We start from the raw sequence: 14856 nt of genomic DNA on the forward strand, positions 1-14856 counted from the left end.
TGTCAGGAGAGACTAGTCCAGAGACGGTCTGATTTGTCAGGAGAGACTGTCCGATCTGTCAGGAGAGACCTTCTGATCTGTCAGGAGAGACTGGTCTGATCTGTCAGGAGAGACTAGTCTGATCTGTCAGGACAGACGGTCTGATCTGTTAGGAGAGACTGGTCCAGAGACAGTCTGATCTGTCAGGAGAGACTGGTCTGATCTGTCAGGAGAGATGGTCCGATCTGTCAGGAGAGACGGTCTGATCTGTCAAGAGAGACCGTCTGATCTGTCAGGAGAGACGGTCTGATCTGTCAGGAGAGACGGTCTGATCTGTCAGGAGAGACTAGCCTGATCTGTCAGTAGAGAAGGTCTGATCTGTCAGGAGAGACGGTCTGATCTGTCAGGAGAGACTAGTCTGATCTGTCAGGAGAGACTAGTCTGATCTGTCAGGAGAGACTAGCCTGATCTGTCAGTAGAGAAGGTCTGATCTGTCAGGAGAGACGGTCTGATCTGTCAGGAGAGACTAGTCTGATCTGTCAGGAGAGACTAGTCTGATCTGTCAGGAGAGACTGGTCTGATCTGTCAGGAGAGACTGGTCCGATCTGTCAGGAGAGACGGTCTGATCTGTCAGGAGAGACTGTCCGATCTGTCAGGAGAGATGGTCCGATCTGTCAGGAGAGACTGTCCGATCTGTCAGGAGAGACTGTCTGATCTGTCAGGAGAGATGGTCCGATCTGTCAGGAGAGACTAGTCTGATCTGTCAGGAGAAATTGGTCTGATCTGTCAGGAGAGCCGGTCTGATCTCTCAAGAGAGACTGGTCCAGAGACGGTCTGATCTGTCAGGAGAGATGGTCTGATCTGTCAGGAGAGACGGTCTGATCTGTCAGGAGAGACAGTCTGATCTGTCAGGAGAGACAGTCTGATCTGTCAGGAGAGACAGTCTGATCTGTCAGGAGAGACCGTCTGATCTGTCAGGAGAGACGGTCTGATCTGTCAGGAGAGACGGTCTGATCTGTCAGGAGAGACGGTCTGATCTGTCAGGAGAGACTAGCCTGATCTGTCAGTAGAGAAGGTCTGATCTGTCAGGAGAGACGGTCTGATCTGTCAGGAGAGACTAGTCTGATCTGTCAGGAGAGACTAGTCTGATCTGTCAGGAGAGACTGGTCTGATCTGTCAGGAGAGACTGGTCCGATCTGTCAGGAGAGACGGTCTGATCTGTCAGGAGAGACTGTCCGATCTGTCAGGAGAGATGGTCTGATCTGTCAGGAGAGACTGTCCGATCTGTCAGGAGAGACTGTCTGATCTGTCAGGAGAGACGGTCCGATCTGTCAGGAGAGACTGGTGTGATCTGTCAGGAGAGACTGGTCGGATCTGTCAGGAGAGACGGTCCGATCTGTCAGGAGAGACAAGTCCGATCTGTCAGGAGAGACGGTCTGATCTGTCAGGAGAAACTAGTCTGATCTGTCAGGAGAGACTAGCCTGATCTGTCAGGAGAGACTAGTCTGATCTGTCTGGAGAGACGGTCTGATCTGTCAGGAGAGACGGTCTGATCTGTCAGGAGAGACGGTCTGATCTGTAAGGAGAGACGGTCTGATCTGTCAGGAGAGACTAGCCTGATCGGTCAGTAGAGAAGGTCTGATCTGTCAGGAGAGACGGTCTGATCTGTCAGGAGAGACTAGTCTGATCTGTCAGGAGAGACTAGTCTGATCTGTCTGGAGAGACGGTCTGATCTGTCAGGAGAGACGGTCTGATCTGTCAGGAGAGACGGTCTGATCTGTAAGGACAGACGGTCTGATCTGTAAGGAGAGACTGGTCTGTCAGGAGAGACGGTCTGATCTGTCAGGAGAGACTAGTCCAGAGACGGTCTGATTTGTCAGGAGAGACTGTCCGATCTGTCAGGAGAGACCTTCTGATCTGTCAGGAGAGACTGGTCTGATCTGTCAGGAGAGACTAGTCTGATCTGTCAGGACAGACGGTCTGATCTGTTAGGAGAGACTGGTCCAGAGACAGTCTGATCTGTCAGGAGAGACTGGTCTGATCTGTCAGGAGAGATGGTCCGATCTGTCAGGAGAGACTAGTCTGATCTGTCAGGAGAAATTGGTCTGATCTGTCAGGAGAGCCGGTCTGATCTCTCAAGAGAGACTGGTCAAGAGACGGTCTGATCTGTCAGGAGAGATGGTCTGATCTGTCAGGAGAGACAGTCTGATCTGTCAGGAGAGACAGTCTGATCTGTCAGGAGAGACGGTCTGATCTGTCAAGAGAGACCGTCTGATCTGTCAGGAGAGACGGTCTGATCTGTCAGGAGAGACGGTCTGATCTGTCAGGAGAGACTAGCCTGATCTGTCAGTAGAGAAGGTCTGATCTGTCAGGAGAGACGGTCTGATCTGTCAGGAGAGACTAGTCTGATCTGTCAGGAGAGACTAGTCTGATCTGTCTGGAGAGACGGTCTGATCTGTCAGGAGAGACGGTCTGATCTGTCAGGAGAGACGGTCTGATCTGTAAGGAGAGACTGGTCTGTCAGGAGAGACGGTCTGATCTGTCAGGAGAGACTAGTCCAGAGACGGTCTGATTTGTCAGGAGAGACTGTCCGATCTGTCAGGAGAGACCTTCTGATCTGTCAGGAGAGACTGGTCTTATCTGTCAGGAGAGACTAGTCTGATCTGTCAGGACAGACGGTCTGATCTGTTAGGAGAGACTGGTCCAGAGACAGTCTGATCTGTCAGGAGAGACTGGTCTGATCTGTCAGGAGAGATGGTCCGATCTGTCAGGAGAGACTAGTCTGATCTGTCAGGAGAAATTGGTCTGATCTGTCAGGAGAGCCGGTCTGATCTCTCAAGAGAGACTGGTCCAGAGACGGTCTGATCTGTCAGGAGAGATGGTCTGATCTGTCAGGAGAGACAGTCTGATCTGTCAGGAGAGACAGTCTGATCTGTCAGGAGAGACGGTCTGATCTGTCAAGAGAGACCGTCTGATCTGTCAGGAGAGACGGTCTGATCTGTCAGGAGAGACGGTCTGATCTGTCAGGAGAGACTAGCCTGATCTGTCAGTAGAGAAGGTCTGATCTGTCAGGAGAGACGGTCTGATCTGTCAGGAGAGACTAGTCTGATCTGTCAGGAGAGACTAGTCTGATCTGTCAGGAGAGACTGGTGTGATCTGTCAGGAGAGACTGGTCCGATCTGTCAGGAGAGACGGTCTGATCTGTCAGGAGAGACTGTCCGATCTGTCAGGAGAGATGGTCCGATCTGTCAGGAGAGACTGTCCGATCTGTCAGGAGAGACTGTCTGATCTGTCAGGAGAGACTGTCTGATCTGTCAGGAGAGACTAGTCTGATCTGTCAGGAGAAATTGGTCTGATCTGTCAGGAGAGCCGGTCTGATCTCTCAAGAGAGACTGGTCCAGAGACGGTCTGATCTGTCAGGAGAGATGGTCTGATCTGTCAGGAGAGACAGTCTGATCTGTCAGGAGAGACAGTCTGATCTGTCAGGAGAGACGGTCTGATCTGTCAAGAGAGACCGTCTGATCTGTCAGGAGAGACGGTCTGATCTGTCAGGAGAGACGGTCTGATCTGTCAGGAGAGACGGTCTGATCTGTCAGGAGAGACTAGCCTGATCTGTCAGTAGAGAAGGTCTGATCTTTCAGGAGAGACGGTCTGATCTGTCAGGAGAGACTAGTCTGATCTGTCAGGAGAGACTAGTCTGATCTGTCAGGAGAGACTGGTCTGATCTGTCAGGAGAGACTGGTCCGATCTGTCAGGAGAGACGGTCTGATCTGTCAGGAGAGACTGTCCGATCTGTCAGGAGAGATGGTCCGATCTGTCAGGAGAGACTGTTCGATCTGTCAGGAGAGACTGTCTGATCTGTCAGGAGAGACGGTCCGATCTGTCAGGAGAGACTAGTCTGATCTGTCAGGAGAAATTGGTCTGATCTGTCAGGAGAGCCGGTCTGATCTCTCAAGAGAGACTGGTCCAGAGACGGTCTGATCTGTCAGGAGAGATGGTCTGATCTGTCAGGAGAGACGGTCTGATCTGTCAGGAGAGACAATCTGATCTGTCAGGAGAGACAGTCTGATCTGTCAGGAGAGACAGTCTGATCTGTCAGGAGAGACGGTCTGATCTGTCAAGAGAGACCGTCTGATCTGTCAGGAGAGACGGTCTGATCTGTCAGGAGAGACGGTCTGATCTGTCAGGAGAGACGGTCTGATCTGTCAGGAGAGACTAGCCTGATCTGTCAGTAGAGAAGGTCTGATCTGTCAGGAGAGACGGTCTGATCTGTCAGGAGAGACTAGTCTGATCTGTCAGGAGAGACTAGTCTGATCTGTCAGGAGAGACTGGTCTGATCTGTCAGGAGAGACTGGTCCGATCTGTCAGGAGAGACGGTCTGATCTGTCAGGAGAGACTGTCCGATCTGTCAGGAGAGATGGTCCGATCTGTCAGGAGAGACTGTCCGATCTGTCAGGAGAGACTGTCTGATCTGTCAGGAGAGACGGTCCGATCTGTCAGGAGAGACTGGTGTGATCTGTCAGGAGAGACTGGTCGGATCTGTCAGGAGAGACGGTCCGATCTGTCAGGAGAGACAAGTCCGATCTGTCAGGAGAGACGGTCTGATCTGTCAGGAGAAACTAGTCTGATCTGTCAGGAGAGACTAGCCTGATCTGTCAGGAGAGACTAGTCTGATCTGTCTGGAGAGACGGTCTGATCTGTCAGGAGAGACGGTCTGATCTGTCAGGAGAGACGGTCTGATCTGTAAGGAGAGACGGTCTGATCTGTCAGGAGAGACTAGCCTGATCGGTCAGTAGAGAAGGTCTGATCTGTCAGGAGAGACGGTCTGATCTGTCAGGAGAGACTAGTCTGATCTGTCAGGAGAGACTAGTCTTATCTGTCTGGAGCGACGGTCTGATCTGTCAGGAGAGACGGTCTGATCTGTCAGGAGAGACGGTCTGATCTGTAAGGACAGACGGTCTGATCTGTAAGGAGAGACTGGTCTGTCAGGAGAGACGGTCTGATCTGTCAGGAGAGACTAGTCCAGAGACGGTCTGATTTGTCAGGAGAGACTGTCCGATCTGTCAGGAGAGACCTTCTGATCTGTCAGGAGAGACTGGTCTGATCTGTCAGGAGAGACTAGTCTGATCTGTCAGGACAGACGGTCTGATCTGTTAGGAGAGACTGGTCCAGAGACAGTCTGATCTGTCAGGAGAGACTGGTCTGATCTGTCAGGAGAGATGGTCCGATCTGTCAGGAGAGACTAGTCTGATCTGTCAGGAGAAATTGGTCTGATCTGTCAGGAGAGCCGGTCTGATCTCTCAAGAGAGACTGGTCCAGAGACGGTCTGATCTGTCAGGAGAGATGGTCTGATCTGTCAGGAGAGACAGTCTGATCTGTCAGGAGAGACAGTCTGATCTGTCAGGAGAGACGGTCTGATCTGTCAAGAGAGACCGTCTGATCTGTCAGGAGAGACGGTCTGATCTGTCAGGAGAGACGGTCTGATCTGTCAGGAGAGACTAGCCTGATCTGTCAGTAGAGAAGGTCTGATCTGTCAGGAGAGATGGTCCGATCTGTCAGGAGAGACTAGTCTGATCTGTCAGGAGAAATTGGTCTGATCTGTCAGGAGAGCCGGTCTGATCTCTCAAGAGAGACTGGTCCAGAGACGGTCTGATCTGTCAGGAGAGATGGTCTGATCTGTCAGGAGAGACGGTCTGATCTGTCAGGAGAGACAGTCTGATCTGTCAGGAGAGACAGTCTGATCTGTCAGGAGAGACCGTCTGATCTGTCAGGAGAGACGGTCTGATCTGTCAGGAGAGACGGTCTGATCTGTCAGGAGAGACGGTCTGATCTGTCAGGAGAGACTAGCCTGATCTGTCAGTAGAGAAGGTCTGATCTGTCAGGAGAGACGGTCTGATCTGTCAGGAGAGACTAGTCTGATCTGTCAGGAGAGACTAGTCTGATCTGTCAGGAGAGACTGGTCTGATCTGTCAGGAGAGACTGGTCCGATCTGTCAGGAGAGACGGTCTGATCTGTCAGGAGAGACTGTCCGATCTGTCAGGAGAGATGGTCTGATCTGTCAGGAGAGACTGTCCGATCTGTCAGGAGAGACTGTCTGATCTGTCAGGAGAGACGGTCCGATCTGTCAGGAGAGACTGGTGTGATCTGTCAGGAGAGACTGGTCGGATCTGTCAGGAGAGACGGTCCGATCTGTCAGGAGAGACAAGTCCGATCTGTCAGGAGAGACGGTCTGATCTGTCAGGAGAAACTAGTCTGATCTGTCAGGAGAGACTAGCCTGATCTGTCAGGAGAGACTAGTCTGATCTGTCTGGAGAGACGGTCTGATCTGTCAGGAGAGACGGTCTGATCTGTCAGGAGAGACGGTCTGATCTGTAAGGAGAGACGGTCTGATCTGTCAGGAGAGACTAGCCTGATCGGTCAGTAGAGAAGGTCTGATCTGTCAGGAGAGACGGTCTGATCTGTCAGGAGAGACTAGTCTGATCTGTCAGGAGAGACTAGTCTGATCTGTCTGGAGAGACGGTCTGATCTGTCAGGAGAGACGGTCTGATCTGTCAGGAGAGACGGTCTGATCTGTAAGGACAGACGGTCTGATCTGTAAGGAGAGACTGGTCTGTCAGGAGAGACGGTCTGATCTGTCAGGAGAGACTAGTCCAGAGACGGTCTGATTTGTCAGGAGAGACTGTCCGATCTGTCAGGAGAGACCTTCTGATCTGTCAGGAGAGACTGGTCTGATCTGTCAGGAGAGACTAGTCTGATCTGTCAGGACAGACGGTCTGATCTGTTAGGAGAGACTGGTCCAGAGACAGTCTGATCTGTCAGGAGAGACTGGTCTGATCTGTCAGGAGAGATGGTCCGATCTGTCAGGAGAGACTAGTCTGATCTGTCAGGGAGAAATTGGTCTGATCTGTCAGGAGAGCCGGTCTGATCTCTCAAGAGAGACTGGTCCAGAGACGGTCTGATCTGTCAGGAGAGATGGTCTGATCTGTCAGGAGAGACAGTCTGATCTGTCAGGAGAGACAGTCTGATCTGTCAGGAGAGACGGTCTGATCTGTCAAGAGAGACCGTCTGATCTGTCAGGAGAGACGGTCTGATCTGTCAGGAGAGACGGTCTGATCTGTCAGGAGAGACTAGCCTGATCTGTCAGTAGAGAAGGTCTGATCTGTCAGGAGAGACGGTCTGATCTGTCAGGAGAGACTAGTCTGATCTGTCAGGAGAGACTAGTCTGATCTGTCTGGAGAGACGGTCTGATCTGTCAGGAGAGACGGTCTGATCTGTCAGGAGAGACGGTCTGATCTGTAAGGAGAGACTGGTCTGTCAGGAGAGACGGTCTGATCTGTCAGGAGAGACTAGTCCAGAGACGGTCTGATTTGTCAGGAGAGACTGTCCGATCTGTCAGGAGAGACCTTCTGATCTGTCAGGAGAGACTGGTCTTATCTGTCAGGAGAGACTAGTCTGATCTGTCAGGACAGACGGTCTGATCTGTTAGGAGAGACTGGTCCAGAGACAGTCTGATCTGTCAGGAGAGACTGGTCTGATCTGTCAGGAGAGATGGTCCGATCTGTCAGGAGAGACTAGTCTGATCTGTCAGGAGAAATTGGTCTGATCTGTCAGGAGAGCCGGTCTGATCTCTCAAGAGAGACTGGTCCAGAGACGGTCTGATCTGTCAGGAGAGATGGTCTGATCTGTCAGGAGAGACAGTCTGATCTGTCAGGAGAGACAGTCTGATCTGTCAGGAGAGACGGTCTGATCTGTCAAGAGAGACCGTCTGATCTGTCAGGAGAGACGGTCTGATCTGTCAGGAGAGACGGTCTGATCTGTCAGGAGAGACGGTCTGATCTGTCAGGAGAGACTAGCCTGATCTGTCAGTAGAGAAGGTCTGATCTGTCAGGAGAGACGGTCTGATCTGTCAGGAGAGACTAGTCTGATCTGTCAGGAGAGACTAGTCTGATCTGTCAGGAGAGACTGGTCTGATCTGTCAGGAGAGACTGGTCCGATCTGTCAGGAGAGACGGTCTGATCTGTCAGGAGAGACTGTCCGATCTGTCAGGAGAGATGGTCCGATCTGTCAGGAGAGACCGTCCGATCTGTCAGGAGAGACTGTCTGATCTGTCAGGAGAGACTGTCTGATCTGTCAGGAGAGACTAGTCTGATCTGTCAGGAGAAATTGGTCTGATCTGTCAGGAGAGCCGGTCTGATCTCTCAAGAGAGACTGGTCCAGAGACGGTCTGATCTGTCAGGAGAGATGGTCTGATCTGTCAGGAGAGACAGTCTGATCTGTCAGGAGAGACAGTCTGATCTGTCAGGAGAGACGGTCTGATCTGTCAAGAGAGACCGTCTGATCTGTCAGGAGAGACGGTCTGATCTGTCAGGAGAGACGGTCTGATCTGTCAGGAGAGACTAGCCTGATCTGTCAGTAGAGAAGGTCTGATCTGTCAGGAGAGACGGTCTGATCTGTCAGGAGAGACTAGTCTGATCTGTCAGGAGAGACTAGTCTGATCTGTCAGGAGAGACTGGTCTGATCTGTCAGGAGAGACTGGTCCGATCTGTCAGGAGAGACGGTCTGATCTGTCAGGAGAGACTGTCCGATCTGTCAGGAGAGATGGTCCGATCTGTCAGGAGAGACTGTTCGATCTGTCAGGAGAGACTGTCTGATCTGTCAGGAGAGACGGTCCGATCTGTCAGGAGAGACTAGTCTGATCTGTCAGGAGAAATTGGTCTGATCTGTCAGGAGAGCCGGTCTGATCTCTCAAGAGAGACTGGTCCAGAGACGGTCTGATCTGTCAGGAGAGATGGTCTGATCTGTCAGGAGAGACGGTCTGATCTGTCAGGAGAGACAGTCTGATCTGTCAGGAGAGACGGTCTGATCTGTCAAGAGAGACCGTCTGATCTGTCAAGAGAGACCGTCTGATCTGTCAGGAGAGACGGTCTGATCTGTCAGGAGAGACGGTCTGATCTGTCAGGAGAGACGGTCTGATCTGTCAGGAGAGACTAGCCTGATCTGTCAGTTTAGAAGGTCTGATCTGTCAGGAGAGACGGTCTGATCTGTCAGGAGAGACTAGTCTGATCTGTCAGGAGAGACTAGTCTGATCTGTCAGGAGAGACTGGTCTGATCTGTCAGGAGAGACTGGTCCGATCTGTCAGGAGAGACGGTCTGATCTGTCAGGAGAGACTGTCCGATCTGTCAGGAGAGATGGTCCGATCTGTCAGGAGAGACTGTTCGATCTGTCAGGAGAGACTGTCTGATCTGTCAGGAGAGACGGTCCGATCTGTCAGGAGAGACTGGTGTGATCTGTCAGGAGAGACTGGTCGGATCTGTCAGGAGAGACGGTCCGATCTGTCAGGAGAGACAAGTCCGATCTGTCAGGAGAGACGGTCTGATCTGTCAGGAGAAACTAGTCTGATCTGTCAGGAGAGACTAGCCTGATCTGTCAGGAGAGACTAGTTGATCTGTCTGGAGAGACGGTCTGATCTGTCAGGAGAGACGGTCTGATCTGTCAGGAGAGACGGTTGAGTAGGAGAGACGGTCTGATCTGTCAGGAGAGACTAGGATCGGTCAGGAGAGGTCTGATCTGTCAGGAGAGACGGTCTGATCTGTCAGGAGAGACTAGTCTGATCTGTCAGGAGAGACTAGTCTTATCTGTCTGGAGAGACGGTCTGATCTGTCAGGAGAGACGGTCTGATCTGTCAGGAGAGACGGTCTGATCTGTAAGGACAGACGGTCTGATCTGTAAGGAGAGACTGGTCTGTCAGGAGAGACGGTCTGATCTGTCAGGAGAGACTAGTCCAGAGACGGTCTGATTTGTCAGGAGAGACTGTCCGATCTGTCAGGAGAGACCTTCTGATCTGTCAGGAGAGACTGGTCTGATCTGTCAGGAGAGACTAGTCTGATCTGTCAGGACAGACGGTCTGATCTGTTAGGAGAGACTGGTCCAGAGACAGTCTGATCTGTCAGGAGAGACTGGTCTGATCTGTCAGGAGAGATGGTCCGATCTGTCAGGAGAGACTAGTCTGATCTGTCAGGAGAAATTGGTCTGATCTGTCAGGAGAGCCGGTCTGATCTCTCAAGAGAGACTGGTCCAGAGACGGTCTGATCTGTCAGGAGAGATGGTCTGATCTGTCAGGAGAGACAGTCTGATCTGTAGGAGAGACAGTCTGATCTGTCAGGAGAGACGGTCTGATCTGTCAAGAGAGACCGTCTGATCTGTCAGGAGAGACGGTCTGATCTGTCAGGAGAGACGGTCTGATCTGTCAGGAGAGACTAGCCTGATCTGTCAGTAGAGAAGGTCTGATCTGTCAGGAGAGACGGTCTGATCTGTCAGGAGAGACTAGTCTGATCTGTCAGGAGAGACTAGTCTGATCTGTCTGGAGAGACTAGTCTGATCTGTCAGGAGAGAAGGTCTGATCTGTCAGGAGAGACGGTCTGATCTGTAAGGAGAGACTGTTGTCAGGAGAGACGGTCTGATCTGTCAGGAGAGACTAGAGACGGTCTGATCTGTCAGGAGAGACTGGTCCGATCTGTCAGGAGAGACCTGGTCTGATCTGTCAGGAGAGACTGGTCTGATCTGTCAGGAGAGACTAGTCTGATCTGTCAGGAGAGATGGTCTGATCTGTTAGGAGAGACTGGTCCGCAGTCTGATCTGTCAGGAGAGACTGGTCTGATCTGTCAGGAGAGATGGTCCGATCTGTCAGGAGAGACTAGTCTGATCTGTCAGGAGAAATTGGTCTGATCTGTCAGGAGAGCCGGTCTGATCTCTCAAGAGAGACTGGTCCAGAGACGGTCTGATCTGTCAGGAGAGATGGTCTGATCTGTCAGGAGAGACAGTCTGATCTGTCAGGAGAGACAGTCTGATCTGTCAGGAGAGACGGTCTGATCTGTCAAGAGAGACCGTCTGATCTGTCAGGAGAGACGGTCTGATCTGTCAGGAGAGACGGTCTGATCTGTCAGGAGAGACTAGCCTGATCTGTCAGTAGAGAAGGTCTGATCTGTCAGGAGAGACGGTCTGATCTGTCAGGAGAGACTAGTCTGATCTGTCAGGAGAGACTAGTCTGATCTGTCAGGAGAGACTGGTCTGATCTGTCAGGAGAGACTGGTCCGATCTGTCAGGAGAGACGGTCTGATCTGTCAGGAGAGACTGTCCGATCTGTCAGGAGAGATGGTCCGATCTGTCAGGAGAGACTGTCCGATCTGTCAGGAGAGACTGTCTGATCTGTCAGGAGAGATGGTCCGATCTGTCAGGAGAGACTAGTCTGATCTGTCAGGAGAAATTGGTCTGATCTGTCAGGAGAGCCGGTCTGATCTCTCAAGAGAGACTGGTCCAGAGACGGTCTGATCTGTCAGGAGAGATGGTCTGATCTGTCAGGAGAGACAGTCTGATCTGTCAGGAGAGACAGTCTGATCTGTCAGGAGAGACGGTCTGATCTGTCAAGAGAGACCGTCTGATCTGTCAGGAGAGACGGTCTGATCTGTCAGGAGAGACGGTCTGATCTGTCAGGAGAGACTAGCCTGATCTGTCAGTAGAGAAGGTCTGATCTGTCAGGAGAGACGGTCTGATCTGTCAGGAGAGACTAGTCTGATCTGTCAGGAGAGACTAGTCTGATCTGTCAGGAGAGACTGGTCTGATCTGTCAGGAGAGACTGGTCCGATCTGTCAGGAGAGACGGTCTGATCTGTCAGGAGAGACTGTCCGATCTGTCAGGAGAGATGGTCCGATCTGTCAGGAGAGACTGTCCGATCTGTCAGGAGAGACTGTCTGATCTGTCAGGAGAGACGGTCCGATCTGTCAGGAGAGACTGGTGTGATCTGTCAGGAGAGACTGGTCGGATCTGTCAGGAGAGACGGTCCGATCTGTCAGGAGAGACAAGTCCGATCTGTCAGGAGAAACTAGTCTGATCTGTCAGGAGAGACTAGCCTGATCTGTCAGTAGAGAAGGTCTGATCTGTCAGGAGAGACGGTCTGATCTGTCAGGAGAGACTAGTCTGATCTGTCAGGAGAGACTAGTCTGATCTGTCAGGAGAGACTAGTCTGATCTGTCTGGAGAGACGGTCTGATCTGTCAGGAGAGACGGTCTGATCTGTCAGGAGAGACGGTCTGATCTGTAAGGAGAGACGGTCTGATCTGTAAGGAGAGACGCTGGTCTGGCAGGAGAGACGTCTGGTCTGTCAGGAGAGACGGTCTGATCTGTCAGGAAGAGACGGTCTGATTTGTCAGGAGAGACTTTCCGATCTGTCAGGAGAGACGGTCCGATCTGTCAGGAGAGACGGTCTGATCTGTCAGGAGAGACTGTCCGATCTGTCAGGAGAGACGGTCCGATCTGTTAGGGGAGACTGGTCGGTGATCTGTCAGGAGAGACTGGTCTGATCTGTCAGGAGAGACGGTCCGATCTGTCAAGAGAGACGGTCCGATCTGTCAGGAGAGACGGTCTGATCTGTCAGGAGAGACGGTCTGATCTGTCAGGAGAGACGGTCTGATCTGTCAGGAGAGACTAGTCTGATCTGTCAGGAGAGACGGTCCGATCTGTCAGGAGAGACGGTCCGATCTGTCAGGGGAGACTGGTGTGATCTGTCAGGAGAGACTGGTCTGATCTGTCAGGAGAGACGGTCCGATCTGTCAGGAGAAAATAGTCTGATCTGTCAGGAGGCTGGTCCAGAGACGGTCTGATCTGTCAGGAGAGACGGTCCGATCTGTCAGGAGAGACTGCGACGGTCTGATCTGTCAGGAGAGATGGTCCGATCAGTCAGGAGAGACTAGTCCGATCTGTCAGGAGAGACTGGTCCGAGACTGATCTGTCAGGAGAGACTGGTCTGATCTGTCAGGAGAGACTGGTCCAAAGGTCTGATCTGTCAGGAGAGATGGTCCGATCAGTCAGGAGAGACTGGTCCAGAGACGGTCCGATCAGTCAGGAGAGACTAGTCTGATCTGTCAGGAGAGACTGGTCTGATCTGTCAGGAGAGACTGGTCCGATCTGTCAGGAGAGACTAGTCCGATCTGTCAGGAGAGACGGTCTGATCTGTCAGGAGAGACTGGTCTAGAGACGGTCTGATCTGTCAGGAGAAATTAGTCTGATCTGTCAGGAGAGACTGGTCTGATCTGTCAGGAGAGACTGGTCCAGAGACGGTCTGATCTGTCAGGAGAGACTGGTCTGATCTGTCAGGAGAGACGGTCTGATCTGTCAGGAGAGACTAGTCTGATCTGTCAGGAGAGACTGGTCTGATCTGTGAGGAGAGACTGGTCTGATCTGTCAGGAGAGATAGTCCAGAGACGGTCCGATCTGTCAGGAAAGACTAGTCCTATCTGTCAGGAGAGACGGTCTGATCTGTCAGGAGAGACTAGTCCGATCTGTCAGGAGAGACTGGTCTGATCTGTCAGGAGAGACTGATCTGAACGGTCCGATCTGTCAGGAGAGACTGGTCTGATCTGTCAGGAGAGACTGGTCTGATCTGTCAGGAGAGACTGGTCTGATCTGTCAGGAGAGACTGACTAGAAACGGTCTGATCTGTCAGGAGAGACGGTCCGATCTGTCAGGAGAGACTGGTCTGATCTGTCAGGAGAGACTGATCTAGAAACGGTCTGATCTGTCAGGAGAGACGGTCTAATCTGTTAGGAGAGACTGGTCCAGAGACGGTCTGGTCTGTCAGGAGAGACGGTCTGATCTGTCAGGAGAGACTAGTCCAGAGACGGTCTGATCTGTCAGGAGAGACGGTCTCATCTGTCAGGAGAGACGGTCTGATCTGTCAGGAGAGACTAGTCTTACCTGTCAGGAGAGCCGGTCTGATCTCTCAAGAGAGACTGGTCCAGAGACGGTCTGATCTGTCAGGAGTGCTGGTCTAGAGACGGTCTGATTTGTCAGGAGAGACTGGTCTGATCTGTCAGGTGAGATGGTCTAATCTGTCAGGAGAGACTAGTCTGATCTGTCAGGAGAGACTGGTCTGATCTGTCAGGAGAGACTGGTCCGATCTGTCAGGAGAGACGGTCTGATCTGTCAGGAGAGACGGTCCGATCTGTCAGGAGAGACGGTCCGATCTGTCAGGAGAGACTAGTCCGATCTGTCAGGAGAGACGGTCTGATCTGTCAGGAGAAACTAGTCTGATCTGTCAGGAGAGACTAGCCTGATCTGTCAGTAGAGAAGGTCTGATCTGTCAGGAGAGACGGTCTGATCTGTCAGGAGAGACGAGTCTGATCTGTCAGGAGAGACTAGTCTGATCTGTCAGGAGAGACTAGTCTGATCTGTCAGGAGAGACTAGTCTGATCTGTCAGGAGAGACTGGTCTGATCTGTCAGGAGAGACTGGTCCGATCTGTCAGGAGAGACGGTCTGATCTGTCAGGAGAGACGGTCTGATCTGTCAGGAGAGACTGTCCGATCTGTCAGGAGAGATGGTCCGATCTGTCAGGAGAGACTGTCCGATCTGTCAGGAGAGACTGTCTGATCTGTCAGGAGAGACGGTCCGATCTGTCAGGAGAGACTGGTGTGATCTGTCAGGAGAGACTGGTCGGATCTGTCAGGAGAGACGGTCCGATCTGTCAGGAGAGACTAGTCCGATCTGTCAGAAGAGACGGTCTGATCTGTCAGGAGAAACTAGTCTGATCTGTCAGGAGAGACTAGCCTGATCTGTCAGTAGAGAAGGTCTGATCTGTCAGGAGAGACGGTCTGATCTGTCAGGAGAGACTAGTCTGATCTGTCAGGAGAGACTAGTCTGATCTGTCTGGAGAGACGGTCTGATCTGTCAGGAGAGACGGTCTGATCTGTCAGGATAGACGGTCTGATCTGTAAGGAGAGACGGTCTGATCTGTAAGGAGAGACTGGTCTGTCAGGAGAGACGGTCTGATCTGTCAGGAGAGACTAGTCCAGAGACGGTCTGATTTGTCAGGAGAGACTGTCCGA

The sequence above is a fragment of the Salmo salar genome, chromosome ssa18 (assembly GCF_905237065.1).
Source record: "Salmo salar chromosome ssa18, Ssal_v3.1, whole genome shotgun sequence".
In the NCBI taxonomy this organism is placed as follows: Eukaryota; Metazoa; Chordata; class Actinopteri; order Salmoniformes; family Salmonidae; genus Salmo; species Salmo salar.